This window comes from Larus michahellis, chromosome 2, assembly GCF_964199755.1.
Source record: "Larus michahellis chromosome 2, bLarMic1.1, whole genome shotgun sequence".
In the NCBI taxonomy this organism is placed as follows: domain Eukaryota; kingdom Metazoa; phylum Chordata; class Aves; order Charadriiformes; family Laridae; genus Larus; species Larus michahellis.
In genome coordinates, this window is record NC_133897.1 from 63,673,352 (window position 1) to 63,689,135 (window position 15,784).

The 15,784-nt window shown below is 41.0% G+C and overlaps 1 protein-coding gene across 1 annotated transcript in view; it reads left to right on the top strand.

The window, feature by feature from the left end:
* Nucleotides 1-15,784, top strand: part of RECK (reversion inducing cysteine rich protein with kazal motifs) — a 74,190-nt gene that overhangs the window by 13,554 nt on the left and 44,852 nt on the right.

Genomic DNA, 15,784 nt, shown 5'->3' on the forward strand with positions numbered 1-15,784 from the left:
GCACGTAGATTTAGAAAGTTAAAGCATAAATCACAAGACAGGACCGTTAGGGTTAATAGAAGAGATCAAAAATAGATCAAATTTGACTTAACTAGTACTATCATATCATATGTCGTTTCTAAAAGACTTGGAGTGAAATTAGCATGCTGTGGTTGAAGAAGTGGTAGTGAGGAAAGAGGAGGCTGTAACAGTTTTATGGCATCTGCTCAGACTTCCCCCCACCCCGCTTCAAAGGCAAACTGTTGATTCCAGTGCATGCAAAGAGATTTGCTGTCTTATGTTTTGCTAGTTTTACTTTAATCAGTAATATCTTTTGGAGTTGCAATGCTTCTGTCTTACCTAAAACCTGATAAATTTTCAGTTGGAAACAATACCTAATCTTCACCGAAGCTCAGTAGCTATATACAAATGAGTGGCAATGCTTTTAGTGCAAGTGAGAAATGCATATTTTATTTTGAATGTTAGGTTTCTGTAAGCAAGTGAAAAAGCATTGGAAATCTTTGTTAATAAACCACTGCAAAATTGTCTTCTTGTACTTTCTAAACTGGTGTGAGGCCTATTCTGTGCCTTTATGGTAGGATTCTGTTATCCTCTGATTTATGGAAAAAAAGATGTCACTCCTTCAGTGGTGCCGTAAATCATAGTTTAGTCCTATGATAAAAGTGAAATCTTCCTGTAGTATCCTGTGCCTGTATCCTGAACTTTGTACTTGCACAGTCAGTCACTTTTCATTCTTCTTGCATGTGAAGTTACGTTACTGTTTTCTTCTTTGATGTGAGCCACTTTTAAAATTCTTTTAAGTATTCTCCAGTGATGCACTCACTGTAGGATTTTGTGAATTATTGATGTGGTGTATATAGGACAGCATTATAGGGGCAGCTCTTATTCCCTTTCTGGGAAATCAGTTCAATGAGTGCCTCTGCAAGGTGCCTGTATGCTGGTGCATGCAGCATGGGGAGCAAACAGGAGGAGTTAGAAGTCTGTGTGCAGTTACAGGGCTACGATTTTTATTGGGGTCACACAGACATAGCAGGAAGGCTCCACAGTGGGAGTGCTGTGATGGGCAGGTACAGGAAGGACAGGCCAGGAGGGTGAGGAGGGAGATTTGCCCTTTATGTGAGAGTGTAACTAGCATGCATGGAGCTCTGCCTGGGGATGGATGATGAGCCAGCTGAGAACACCACATGGGGGTATCAGTGACATAGTATGGGCATATCAACATATTAGTGAGCAGCCCTACAATGGGTGGTGGTGTGTGTGTCAGCTACAGACTGCCTGATCAGGAAGAAGTGGTAGATGAGACATTTTTCATAAAACTGGAAGAAGTCTCATGTTCACAGGCTGTCATACTCGTGGGCAACTGTCATTACTCTGGTATCTTTTGAAGAGACAACACTGGTAATGTGCTTGGAAGAATCCCATGGGATATATGGCCCTGGAGAGAAGAGGGGTCCCAGAGAGATGGTTGATTTTCAAGGATCACCTTATACAAGGTCCAATTATGCATTACGGGTTAGAAAAGTCAGAGCCTATCTGGAGTTGATCCTGGTGAGGTGTGTGAAGGGCAGTCAGAAAGCTCCTCTGTTTCTTAAACATCAGCAGCAAAAGGAAGACTAGGGAAAATGAGGGCCTGCTGCTGAATGGGGCAGAAAACCTGGTGACAAATGACATTAAAAAGGCCATGGCCTTCTTTGCCTCAGTCTTTACTGTTAAGATGAGCCTTCAGGAACACCAGATCCCTGAGATCAGGGGTAAAGCCCAGAGGAAGGAACACTTGCACTTGATGCAGGAGGATCGGGGTAGGTAATATTTAAGCAAACTGAACACAAGTCTATGGGACCTGATGCATACCCTTAGGAGCGCTGAGAGAGTTGGCTAATGTCATTGCAAGGTCACTCTCCGTAATCTTTGAGAGGTTATAGCTATTGAGAGAGGATGCTGAGGACTGGAAGGAAGCAAATGTCACTCCCTCTTCTAGAAAGAGCACGGAGGACCTGGGGAACTACAGGCTGGTCGGTCTCACCTCAAACCCTGGGAAGGTAATGGAGCAGATTTTCCTGCGAACTGTTTCCAAACACATAAAGGACAAGAAAGTGATCGTGATTAACCAACTGGATAACAATCTATGATGAGATAACTGGCTTGTTAGATGACAATAGAGCAGTGGATGTTGTCTGTCTCAACTTCAGTAAGGCTTTCAGCACTGTTTTTTATAACATCCTTATAGACAAACTGGTGAAGCGTGGGCTGGATAGGTGGACAGTGGAGGTGGATTGAAAACTGGCTGAACTGCCATTTTCAAAGGTTTGTGACTGGTGGCACAGAGTCCAGCTGGAGGCCATTATCCTGGGAATGTACCCTCAGTGTATTTGCAGATGATAGAAAACTGGGAGGTGAGGTTGCTCGACCAGATAGTTTGCTGCCATTCAGAGGGGTGTTGACAAGCTGGAGAAATAGGCAGACAGGAATCTCATGAATTTCCAAAAAAAAGGAAATGTAAAGTCCTGCACCTGGTGAAGGCCCCATGTTCCACTGCACACAGGAAACTGACCATCTGGAAAGCAGCTTTGTAGAAACAAAGCTTTGTGGACAGCAAGTGGAACATGATCCAGCAATGTGCCCTTGTAGCAAAGGCAGCCAACAGCACCCAGACTGCATTAGGGAGAGTGTTCCCTGCAGATCAAGAGAGGTGATCCTTCCCCTCTACTCATCATGGATGAGACCACATCAGGGGTATGGTGTCTAGTTCTGAGTGTCCTGGTACAAGAAAGATATGAACACACTGGAGCAAGTCCGGCAAAGAGCCACTTTAAGATGATTAAGGGACCGGAACGTATATGAGGACAGGTTGAGAGAGTTGAGATTGGTTACCATTGTCAAGAAGAGAAAGCTGAGGAGGATGGATCTTATAAATATCACCTTGAGGGAGGTGATTCTGCCTCTCTACTCCACTTTTGTGATACCCCACCTGGGGTACTGAATCCAGCTCCGGGGCCCCCAACACAAGAAGGACATGGACCTGTTGGAGTGAGTCCAAAAGAGGGCTACGAAGATGATCAGAGGGCTGGAGTACCTCTCCTATGAAGACAGGCTGAGAGAATTGGGGCTGTTCAGCCTGGAGGAGAGAAGGCTCCAGGGAGACCTTATAGACGGGGATAGTGGTTTTGAACTGAAAGAGGGGAGGTTTACAATTAGATATTAGGAAGAAGCTCTTTCCTGTGAGGGTGGTGAGACACTGTAAGAGGTTGCCCAGGGAAGTTGTGGATGCCCCATCCCTGGAGGTGTTCGAGGCCAGGGTGGGTGGTGCTTTGAGCAGCCTGTTCTAGTGGGAGATGTCCCTGCCCATGGCAGGGGGGTTGGAACTAGCTGATCTTTAAGGTCCCTTCCAATTCTAACCATCCTGTGTTCTATGACCAGTACTTAAAATTTTCTGATGGAAGTGTGTAAAGAAGATGGAGCCATGCTCTTCTCACTGGTATCCAGCGGCAGGACAAGAGGCACTGAGCACAGATTGAACAACAGTAACTTCCATTGAAACATAAGAAAAATGTTTTTACTGTAAGGATGATTGAACAATGGAAGAGGTTGCTCAGAGAGGTTTTGGAGCATCCATCTGTGGAGGCATTCAAAACCTTATTATTGGGCATGATCCTGGGCAGTCTGCTCTAGCTGACCTTGCTTTGAGCAGGGAGGTTGGACTAAACAATCTTCAGAAGTTCCTTCCAACCTCAGTGGTTCTGTAGTTTTCTTTCTGATTTTTCTCCCCTTTGACTACCCTCAGTACAGAAAGTATTTCATAACAGAGTTTAGAATGGGGCCACAAACTGAGTTTTGGTTGGATCAGCATCTCTGTTTTTTCATAGTACAGCATCCACCAAGTTTTCATGCTTTGCATGAAAGTTTTCACGTGCACAGACAGACTATGATGAAACAGTATACAGCCCTCCTAACATCGGTGTTATGAGGGACAGTTGCAGAATAATGACTGGATAAACAGATGACTTTGATAGTTATTTTCTTTCCAAACAGCTGTATGACATGCCCGGCAGTTTAGTTAAGAATGCAGGTGGAAACCTGTTTTGCATATGGGTTTCAGTGGCATTCTGTCATAACACAACACATATGCTAAATAATTTTGGACTCTGCCTTATAATTTGCTGCTTGATATATCCTTTGTGTATTTTCATTATAGTTTGTTTTTTCTCCTCTTCCATTCCTTCCCCACAGCAACTTGATATTACTGATGTATGTTAAAATTTTGAAATTGTTTGATTTACCAGTAACTTCCTCACAATAGTTACCCTAAAATGTTAATATTCTCACAGCCACCACCTGAGCTTTTTCACATTTGTTTCCACTTCCTTAAACCCATCACCTATTAACTTTCTTTTATGGCTCATCCTCACAAAACAACACTGTAAGTCACGTTCTTGCCAAGACAGTGTTGTAAGCCTTAAATACTTAAGACTAGATGTTCAGGAATGTAAGTATTCTCTGAAAGAAAATTATTTTTCCATGTTGCCTGAAGGCAAATATCATTAGTTTGTCAATGTTTGTTTATTAAATACAGTAGGCCTACTGAACGTGCGTTATTTTGGGGGACTTGTCTAGGAAACTAAGGTTTCTTTATGACCATGCACACAATACTGTTCAAGAAATTGCTTAGAAAAGATGATCGAGGGACTGCCAGCTGGGGGGGGGCAGGGAGCAGCAGAGCTAACCCAACAACCTGTGTGATAAATGATTTAATCGCAAACAGGATTCCAATTAGAATTTATAATTTATTAAAGGAACAAAGGCAAGCAAACAGCGCTGGGTGTGCCGGGGGTCTCTGCCCAACCAAGACACACACCTTACAAACCCCATTTTTGGTTTATATCTCCTATACTAATACATATTCATAACTGTCTCTAAAATGGTTGGCCCTTGCCAAAAATGGGTGTATCCCCCCCCTTACAGGTCACTATGCAGCTAACAACAGGACCGGTTTAAGTTGGTATTCTAGAATGTTCGCCAGGTGGCTCCTGCAAAACACAGACACGATAGACACACCGTCTCGGCTGCGATAGACACACCGTCTCGGCTGCAGCCATACAGACAAAACAATCAAAGGTCACACTTCACCCTGTGGCCCTAACACTGTTCCACACTGACACGAATCAGTTAAGCACATTTCACGATCCCCCATTTTCTTTTTCTATGGCATTGATTCGTGTTTTTGTTTCCATCCGAGTTAATACTTGCTGAATTGGTATTAGTTTCGAATCTTCTTTTGTCTTTAGGATCATCAGGGAAAGAGTTTTCTCTTTCCCTGGTTCTGAATCAACAGGTACTGTAGCTATCTGCGTTCCTTGTATAACTGAGTGTATTAGTCTAATAAAACAAGGTATAAAACATGGAATTATTAACAATCCTGCAAATGCCCCCAATATAACAATCCCGATTTTAGTAAGCCAATCACCTCCCGTAAAGTTTTCCCAGAATCCTTCTAGGTCGATTCCAGTCCAAGTCTGAACTGGGACATGTGCAATTTTCTTCATTTCTTTTACAAGTTCATGTACAGCTTCCCCTTCATCATCAATTTCTAAACAACAATTACTAAGGTTAAACTTCCCACAAACACCTCCCTCTTGCGCTAGCAAATAATCCAAGGCTAAGCGATTTTGGTACAAAGCAGTTCTCATCTTGGTATTTTGTCTTGCAATTCATCCAAGGGCATCTCCAGTTGTATTTACAATTATTTCTAATACAGCTTGTAATCTAATTATTCTATTTAGCATATATATTGGAGTTCTATAGCCCCAGGATCCATCTTCTGCCCATGTGGCTGGACCATAGTAGGCAATGATTCTTTCGGGAGGCCAATCTTTATCTTTCCAATGTCCAATTTGTAGACTCCGTTTATAGTGCCTTTTTCTTAATTCACCAGCTTCAGCATACACTTGGACTCCCAATCGCTCTCCCCGATTTATAGGTAACAGGAAAAAACTGGGCCTTATAATTCCCAATACACAGGATCCCGTCCAATTTTGTGGCAAAAACGCATAAGCTAGTTTACCACAAATCCAATAATGTCCTTCAGGAGTGGGCCATCCATTTGGTGTGTTTGTTCCATTGGTCCAATTTTTAAATTGATCACTCATTTCCCATGGACTCCCCCACTTATCCCATTTATTCTGAGTTTCGTTCCATAGGTAACCTCCTTCACACTCTAGATTACCTACTTGTTTTCCATTCTCTTTTAAATTTTGCCAACAACTCCTTCCAGTTATACTCGTTTGAAGTACCCACTGCTGTTTCCTGTTCCCCTTTCCCATTGTTTTCCATATTTGAGGATTACTAATGTTGCTCTCCATAGCCTCCCATGGCCATCGTTCACCTTGGTTTGTTCCACCACAAACATAACAATTAGTTATATTTAATGACTTAGCAATGTTTTCAGCAAGATTTACAAATAGATTTTTAGCAACTGTGGGAATTTCATATTCCACTCCTGTTTCTATTTCATGATAAAATGAGTTAAATACTAGTCTGTGCTGTACCGATTCCCTTATTCTTTCTTTTATTTCGATATTAATAATTACACCCGGATCTTCTCCGGGTCCATATATCTTAAGTCCAATTTTATTTACTTTCTTTTGCTTCCACATTTCTAAATTTATCAGGGTTAAATTTATTAGATTGCAGGTATGGGTTGTACAATTACTATCTGTTTGTACCTTTGTGATTGAAGCTTGTAAATTCCCACACTGTCTATCATATCCCCAGCCTGCAGTGTCCCAACATACACAAGACCACCCTCTTCTTCCACACAGGTGTGCTGATTGATATCTCACTGTTTGACTAGGTGTATAATCAGGATTTATGTCATATTGGTGTCCCCCTGGGCAAATATATTTTGGTTGATTACTATAGTACCGTCTCCACTCTAAACTCCCGCAATTAGTGTCTAGATCATCATCTATAATGTCGCACGCATCAAAAATTACCAACATTGATGTACTTAAATTGGTTATAACCTCACTTGTTCCTATTAGTCTTCCTACTTCCGAATTTGTCTTCATTTCTACCCAATATTGATAGGGGAGTTCCTTTGGATCATAGCACACAATCCTCTCTTCGTCCTTGCATAAAGTATATTGGGCTAGATTATAAATGCAGCTTCCTATTTTCTGGCCTTTACAGTCATAAATAGTATGATAAACCAAAGTCTGGGAACTTACCCGTCCCCTCCTAGTAGTTACTACGCACTGGCTGCAGTTGTTTGCCATAACCAGAGTCAAGGAGCTTACCCCAAATACGACCAGAAGAGGTCCGGTCAGGGCCATAGTGATCGGCGGTCACAGCCCGAAGGGGTTGCAGCCCTTGGCAGACCTTTCAAGCCGCACCACTCGTTCCCCCCCGGTCTTGCCCTCTTCCTTAATCTTTTAAGGGGTAACCTTTAATCAAGAAACACTCTTTGATTAAATTGACAACAATAAAGCCTAACCCATGGTAGGTTATATAGGGGAGTGGTGGCCCCACAGCGAATGCACAAAAATTCTAAACTGTTTCCTAGATCCTTGACTTCTTTTTTGGAAAATGATATATTCTAAAACATGTAGAACACTTTGCCCTTAAAAATAAACAACACCGTTTACACAGTAGACTAAATCACCTTTCCTAATAGGTATTTATCCCTGTCCACTAATTCTACAGGAGTAGTTACAATGAAATTCCCACAGCAACTTAGCTTATGCTTCTTGATGAAGGTCTCTTTAAGTTCGTCTGATGGTTAGCTTGGTTTCTCCGGGCTCAGATGTGACTCTCTACTCCTTCACTGGACCTTTCACTCGCGACACATGTGTCCATCCTTTTTCAGTAGTTCTCACAGCTGTTTCTGTAGTTAATAAAACAAGAAAAGGCCCTTCCCAGAGGGGAGATAGGGTTTCTTCTTTCCATGTTTTTATCAGAACCTTATCTCCCGGTTTTAATTGATGAATTGCAAATCCTAATGGTGGTGTTTGAGCCATCATCCCAATCTCTCGTAGTTCTTTTAACCTTTTTCCAATGGATATTATATATTTTTGGATACTATAATCTTCAAACTACATTGTTCCCCAGGGGCATCCCTTGGGAGTAAGGCATTCCATATAACATTTCATATGGCGATAATCCAGTCTCACTGTGTGGCTTAGTTCTTATGTTTAATAGTGCCAATGGTAGGCATTTCGTCCAGGACATCTGTGTCTCAATCATTAATTTAGCCAATTGCTGTTTTATTGTTTGATTCATTCTTTCTACTTTCCCTGAGCTTTGTGGGTGCCACGGAGTGTGGTATTCCCATTGAATACCTAATGATTGACATAATTTTATTATTTTAGAAGTAAAATGTGTGCCCTGATCACAATCAATATACTGGATTATCCCATATCTAGGTATTAAGTGTTCTAATAAGATTTTTACTACCATCTGTGCCGTAGCTCGTGCTACAGGGTAAGCTTCTACCCATTGTGTTAAATGATCTACTATTACCAATAAATATTTTATTCTCCCTACCTTAGGCAATTCAGTAAAATCGACTTGTATTCTTTCAAAAGGTCTATAAGCTGTTTTCCTTCCTCCCATGGCTGCTTGTCGAAACACTTTCTTGTTTACTTTTTGACAAATTAAACATCCTCGCGTGATTTGCTTTGCTATTTCAAAAATCCCAATACAGCCAAATTGTTTAAGGAAATGATCACTTATCGCCTTTGTACCCCAATGTGTTTGTGTGTGTAATCGTTCTAATATTTCCCTGGCATAAGCTTTTGGCAACATCTCTCGCCCGTCGGGCAGCATCCATTTTCCCTGTTCTAACTTAGCTCCTATTTTCTCTAATTTTGCCTGTTCCTCAGGGGTAAATTTCTTTTCTTTCTCCTCTAGTTCTTTTTCACTAATGTCTCCTTGTACTTGTACTACATTAATTTTAGCGACCTGAGTCCTCAGGGCTGCTTCCTGGGCCTCTCTATCGGCTAGGTTATTCCCTCTGGTTCGATAATCTAATCCCTTTTGGTGTCCTCTCACATGTACCACTGCTATCTCCTTTGGTTTTCTTAACGCCTTTAAAATTTTCACTATTAGTTCTTGATGTATTAGATTCCTTCCTTGGGTATTAATTAAAGCTCTTTCCTCCCAAATTTTTCCAAAAGTGTGGACTGCTCCATACGCATATTTAGAATCCGTAAATATGGTCCCGCTTTTTCCTTGTAATAATTCCAGGGCTCTACAAAGGGCATACAGCTCACAAGCTTGAGCTGACCATGATGGACTCAGAGGTCCTGATACTATAAGTTCTAAATTTTTATTAATTATGGCATATCCTGATTTTCTCCTCCCTTCCACCACACGGGAGGAGCCATCTACAAATAACACTTCTGCATTTTCTAACTCAGTATCTCTTAAGTCTGGCCTCACCTTAGTCTGGGTCTCAATTACCTCTAAACAATTATGTTGTACTTCCTTTGATGGCTCTCCAAACAAAAACTGTGCTGGACTCTGAGCAGAAGTCACCCTCAGTTCTAAATCAGGGGAGTCTATTAATATTGCTTCATATTTCAAGATCCGGCTGTCCGTTAACCATTTTTCTGCCTTTTGTTGTAAAACACTCCTGACATTGTGTGGGGTATACACTTTTAAAGGAGCACTAAAGGTAATCTTCCAAACTTCCTCTATTAATAATGCGGTAGCTACCAAAGCTTGGAGACAAGCAGGCCATCCTCTACTTACTGGATCAAGTAATTTAGAACAGTACCCCACAGGTTTTTTTATTCCTGCCCAGTCTTGAGTAAGAACTCCATATGCTGTCTGATTTGATGTATTCACAAAAAGATGGAAAGGTTTTTCTAGATCTGGGAGGCTCAATACAGGTGCTTGTATTAATGCCTTTTTTATTTCCTCGAATTTCTGGTCATCTTCTGTAAACCACTTAAGTTGGTTACTAGTTAATTTTTCATATAGAAATTTTACTTTGTCACTATAATTTTCAAGCCATGATCTACAATATCCTAATAATCCCAATATTTGCCGAACCTCCTTTTTAGTTTGTGGGGGTCTTAAAGGTAGAATCCCAGATATCCTATCAGAATCTAGTTTCTTCTTTCCTTTACTTAGCCAATGTCCTAAGTATTTTACTTCCTGTTCTACAAACTGTAGTTTTGATTGGGACGCCTTCAATCCCTTCTCCCCTAGAAAATTTAACAATTTAATAGTAGCTTCTCGGGTCCCCTCTTCAGTTTCTCCTGCTACTAATAAATCATCTACATATTGCAATAATTTTATCTCCTGGGGTAATGTAAAATCCTGTAAGATTTTCTCTAAAGTTTGCCCAAATAAATTTGGTGACTCCGTAAACCCCTGTGGTAATACCGTCCATCTTAATTGCTGTTTCCGTCCCGTTTTGGGGCCCTCCCACTCGAAAGCAAAATAATCTCTAGATCCCTCGTCCAGAGGACAGGCCCAAAAAGCATCTTTCAAATCTATCACACTATACCAAGTATGTCTGGGAGAAATATGACTTAATAAAGTATAGGGATTTGCCACTACAGGGAATTTAGTAATCGTTCGCTGATTTACAGCTCTTAAATCCTGTACCATTCTGTATGACCCGTCCGGTTTCTTTACAGGGAGGATGGGTGTATTATGAGGTGACATACATGGTTCCAAGGTTCCTTTTTCCAAAAGTCTGTCAACTACAGGTTTTAATCCTTTTCGACCCTCCATGGGTATAGGGTATTGCTTGATTCTAATCGAACGATGTGGATCTATTATTTGAACGCTTATGGGGTCCATTTTTATTTTTCCAGTTTCCCCTTCTTTATACCACACCGAGGGGTTAATAGCTTCTTCATCCTCCTGTGTTAAAGTATATAATTTGATCTGCAGTTTGTTCCCCTGACTCTGAATGCTCAAGTTTAACTTCAAAATCAGATCCCTTCCTAGTAAATTGTATTCCGCTTCAGGGAGCCAAAGTAAATCATTAAGACAAATTTTCTTTTCTGTTTCTACTTCTACATCTTTCAAGATAGGGACTTTAAAAGGTTCTCCTTTTGCCCCGACTACTGACATGTAATTCTTCCCTATCTCTATTCCTTTTGGAAGTTTTTGAATGGTTGATTTTTCAGCTCCTGTATCCACTAAAAATAAAACCTCCTCCTTGTGGGGACCTATTAATAATTTTACCAAGGGCTCTGTTGATGTTGAAGTCCCCAAAAGATATAGCCCCTGACACCCCTATTCTTCTTTGAACATTTTCTCATCTTGTTCTCGCTTACGACAGTTCCTCTGAACATGTCCCCTCTTGTTACAGTAGTAACAGACAGGAATTGTGAATCTCTCCCTGTGAGGCTGTCCTCTGGGTGTCTGCTCTATTCTTTTTTCCCTTTTCTCTCTAAATGGATTCTGATTTTTCTGACTTTCTTTTACTGCTGCTACAAAAATTTTTGCCTTTACTTTCTGTTTTTCTTCGTCCCTTCTAACATATACCTTCTGGGCTTCTCTAAGTAACTCCTCTAATCCTCTTTCTTGCCAGTCCTCAAGTTTTTCTAATTTCTTTCTTATATCCCCCCAGGATTTGGCTACAAACTGTGTTCTAAGGAGTGCAGTCCCAGCCACTGTATTCAGATCAATTCCAGAATACATTTGCAGGCTTTTCCTCAACCTCTCCAACCATTCTGTAGGAGATTCGTCTTTTCCTTGTTGTTCATTAAATGCTTTATTAATGTTTTGCCCTCAGGGAACCGCTTCCCTTATTCCCTGTATTATTAATGTTTTCAAATCCCTCATGTTCTGTCTCCCTTGGGGTTGTTGATGATCCCAATGGGGATCCACATTTGGCCATTTCTGATCTCCTGGGGTTCCTGCCTGATTCTGTCTTTCCCAAATTCTCATTCCAGCTTGTCTAATCATTCCCTTTTCCTCAGCAGTAAATAAGATCCCTAAAATGGATTGTATTTCTTCCCAGGTATAAGTATTAGGTCCTAAAAATTGGTCTAGTTTTTCTGCTACTCCAGGGGGATCATTTAATAGGGTCCCCATTTCTTTCTTGAAATCCCTTACATCTGTGGTATTTAATGGAACTGCCACAAACCCGATGCCTCCCTGATTGCCTCCAAGGGGTACTTCTCGTAAGGGATATAGAGAAGCTCCCCCAGATGTGGCAGTTCTACTTCTCGTACATGCAGTCGGAGGTCGATCTAATTCCGGTGCTGTCGGTGGTGGAGGCAAGGGTAACGGTGGCACTGGTGGGAATACTACGGCCCCTGGAGGGAGAGCCGCCGTCGGAGGAGGATTGTTAGGATATGGAGGTGGTAAGTTATCTAGTGGTTCCCATTTATCATCTTTTTCCTTCCCTTTTTCGTCTTTGTTTCCTTCTTCTTTCTCAGACTTTTCATCCGTTTTTAATCTAAGTATTGAAGCCAGAAAAGGACGTGAAGTCCTGATCCATAATCCTGCATAATCACTTTCCTCCTGACTAAAAGGTTGCTTTGAATTAACATATAGATTTAAGACCTGGCAAATCCAGTCTTCAAAGGATCCAAAAACAGGCCAAAAGACATGTGGTTTTAAAGGTTTCTTCGGCCATTCAATCATACAATAGTGAACTAATTTTAATTTACTTTTTCCTTTTCTGGGGCCCCTTTCATTCCAATTCCTAATCATTATTCCTAATGGACTTTCCAGTGGTATATCTGGTAATTTGCTCCCTTTCCTCTGGTCCTGGGTCTTCGATTTTGTCTGACCCATCTAGGAATTTCACTGCGGCAATTCCTACAGCCCTTGGTTACCAGTAAGAGTGTCTTGCAGGGGGTTTAGGACCTATCACCCACCCACGAATCCTATAGGAATCGCTTCGGTCCTTCACCGGCCAAGTCCCTCGCGGGAGATTGGAACCGCGGTTAGAAGACCTCCACAATCACTTCGGAACCAGGTTCCGTCTCAATCACACTCTTACACACAGGCAACCGAATCCCACCCAACCGAACGGTATACACTTTAAATACTTACGACTCTGTCGTCTTCGTTCGGATCTTCGCGCGCAGAATTATGGGTAAAATAAACTGCTGCAGCTGGCAAGGGAGCTCATAAAAATAAAAATCAAAATCTTTTCTTTGCTTGCCTTTGCTCAGGTTCAGGATGGCATTAGTCCCGACCTGACCTGATCAGAAGCCACCTAATGGTGGGGCGCCCCTCCTAGATCAAGTCAGAATTCAGGAACTAAGACCATCCTGGACGAGCCCCCAAATTGTGATAAATGATTTAATCGCAAACAGGATTCCAATTAGAATTTATAATTTATTAAAGGAACAAAGGCAAGCAAACAGCGCTGGGTGTGCCGGGGGTCTCTGCCCAACCAAGACACACACCTTACAGACCCCATTTTTGGTTTATATCTCCTATACTAATACATATTCATAACTGTCTCTAAAATGGTTGGCCCTTGCCAAAAATGGGTGTATCCCCCCCCTTACAGGTCACTATGCAGCTAACAACAGGACCGGTTTAAGTTGGTATTCTAGAATGTTCGCCAGGTGGCTCCTGCAAAACACAGACACGATAGACACACCGTCTCGGCTGCGATAGACACACCGTCTCGGCTGCAGCCATACAGACAAAGCAATCAAAGGTCACACTTCACCCTGTGGCCCTAACACTGTTCCACACTGACACGAATCAGTTAAGCACATTTCACAACCTGTAATTCTAGACAATAACTATGTTCTGATTTTAAGCTTTATCACTTTCTGTAAGCAGCTTTCTTGCACCCTTCTTGACACATGCAATTCTTGAACATGAGAAGCCTATTTCTTTTTCACTGTCTTCTTTTTCCATGTTCCTTTTTGTTTTCCTCACCAGTTTCCTTGGGGTCATGGTGATCTCATGGTGATCCAGCATTTTTTAGATGTTTTCAGAATGTGGAATGTTTCTTTCATCACAAAATAAATGTATCGGAGATGACATTCTAATTGTTCGTGTTTATGTAGCTTTTCGCTCCTGTTTCTGCCTGCAATACTCTTGTGGAGACTGCAGTAAAATGTTTATAATAAGGAAGAAAAATGTGTGTATGTTGTAAGTCATCTCACTAATGTGATGTGGCTTTTGGAAACTTTTTGGAGGTAATGTGGGACAAGAGCCTGTGTTATGCAAGTACATGATCTTTCATTTTTTTTATAGTTCAGGAATATGTATTGTACTTCTATCAGTTGATTTGGTGAATAGTCACAACTGTGGACTCCTGTCAATTAATTTTGCACTGAAGGTGTATTTTCATCTAGAAGTGTGTGCATTTTAATTACCTTGACTACAAAATTAATTTATAAGTTGCTGAATTAAAATCACAGTTCATTGTTTTTTTCAAGATGTGACACCAATTTCTTTTTATTTGCAAGCTTCTCTGCTGCTCGTAAATATTCTGGGGAGAGGTTCACTTGCCAAGAAAATACTTACTATGACTGAAAATTATCAGCCTTCTTAATTTGGCATGTATTCTTAGTTCCTTCATTCTTTTAGCAGTTTAGTTCCAGTAAAATGTGTCCGAAAACCACAGGCTCTGTATTGCACAAAATATGGATGCTTGATTATTCAGTGGTGATTCACTGGTGACTATTCAGTGGTAACGTTGCCCCTAAAGCTGGATAGCTGTATTTATCATGTGTTTCTCCTGGATATAGCTGGTTATTGCAGCAGAGATTTCTGGAAGTCTTGTTTTCATATTGCACGTGGTATTTCTTTTACATTTTTTAGATTGTTTATACCTTGCAATATCAATCCTACTAATAAATATTCTACTGAACATTATTGTTTTGATTGAAAGGAACCTGTGTGTAGCTCCACATATGCAAGTTATGCAGAAACATATTATTTTTAGGCTTAAAGTAGAAAGTTGTGGGTAGTTGATTTGGCAATTAATTGTATATGTTTAACTACACGTGTGCATTACTTCCATGTAGACATGCAGTTGCTTCTGGAATTAGTTAAACACAATGCATCCAATCCCAACTTTTTGAACATTGATTACAAACTACTGATAAGGGCACAACAGCCATTTCTTCAACACTTTCAAAAAGATGCTCAATCTCTGAAAAACTAATTCTGTAAGCCCGGTTACGGAAGTGGAAGGTGAGCTGAGGTGCAGTTGTTTGTGGCCTTCACAGCTGCTTTGAACTAGTTTGAATTGGGAAAGTGAGCCAATGCTCTGAATAGATGTGAAAAGCATTTGGACAGTCTCCAAAAAGACCAGTAAATCAGTGGCCTACAGTGCGTTCAGAAGGTCTGGACCATTCAGATGCTACACAGCCACTTCAAACAGACAGAATGCAGGCTGCAGCCAAAAGCTGTTCTTCACCTTTGCCTCTCTGCGCCCTCCACCCGCTCTGCAATCCTGCTGCCTTACTTGTTTCAAGCATTAATGTTTTAATTTGCATTTTAATAAATGTAATTAATATTCTAATTTGCTGGGGAGATATGCTAGTTTAGCTACAGGTTTTACTTCTCCTTTATAAATTTTCTATTAGGGTGTTTTCTTAATTTGGCCATCAGAATGTCATGAAAGGCTGATACTGGTAAGACTTTGTATGCCACCTGTGTTGTTAAAGCCAGCAAAGTATCTTAAAGGCAGTTTTGTTCATGACACATACATACTGGTGATTGTTTTCCATTGACTGCATTGATTTTTAATGATTTCTTTTCCAGTATTTTCTTAGCATTTGAGCATTAGCTCACTGGTCTCACTCCTGGCTCTTTCACTTCCCTTTTTTAAAGCTGGACA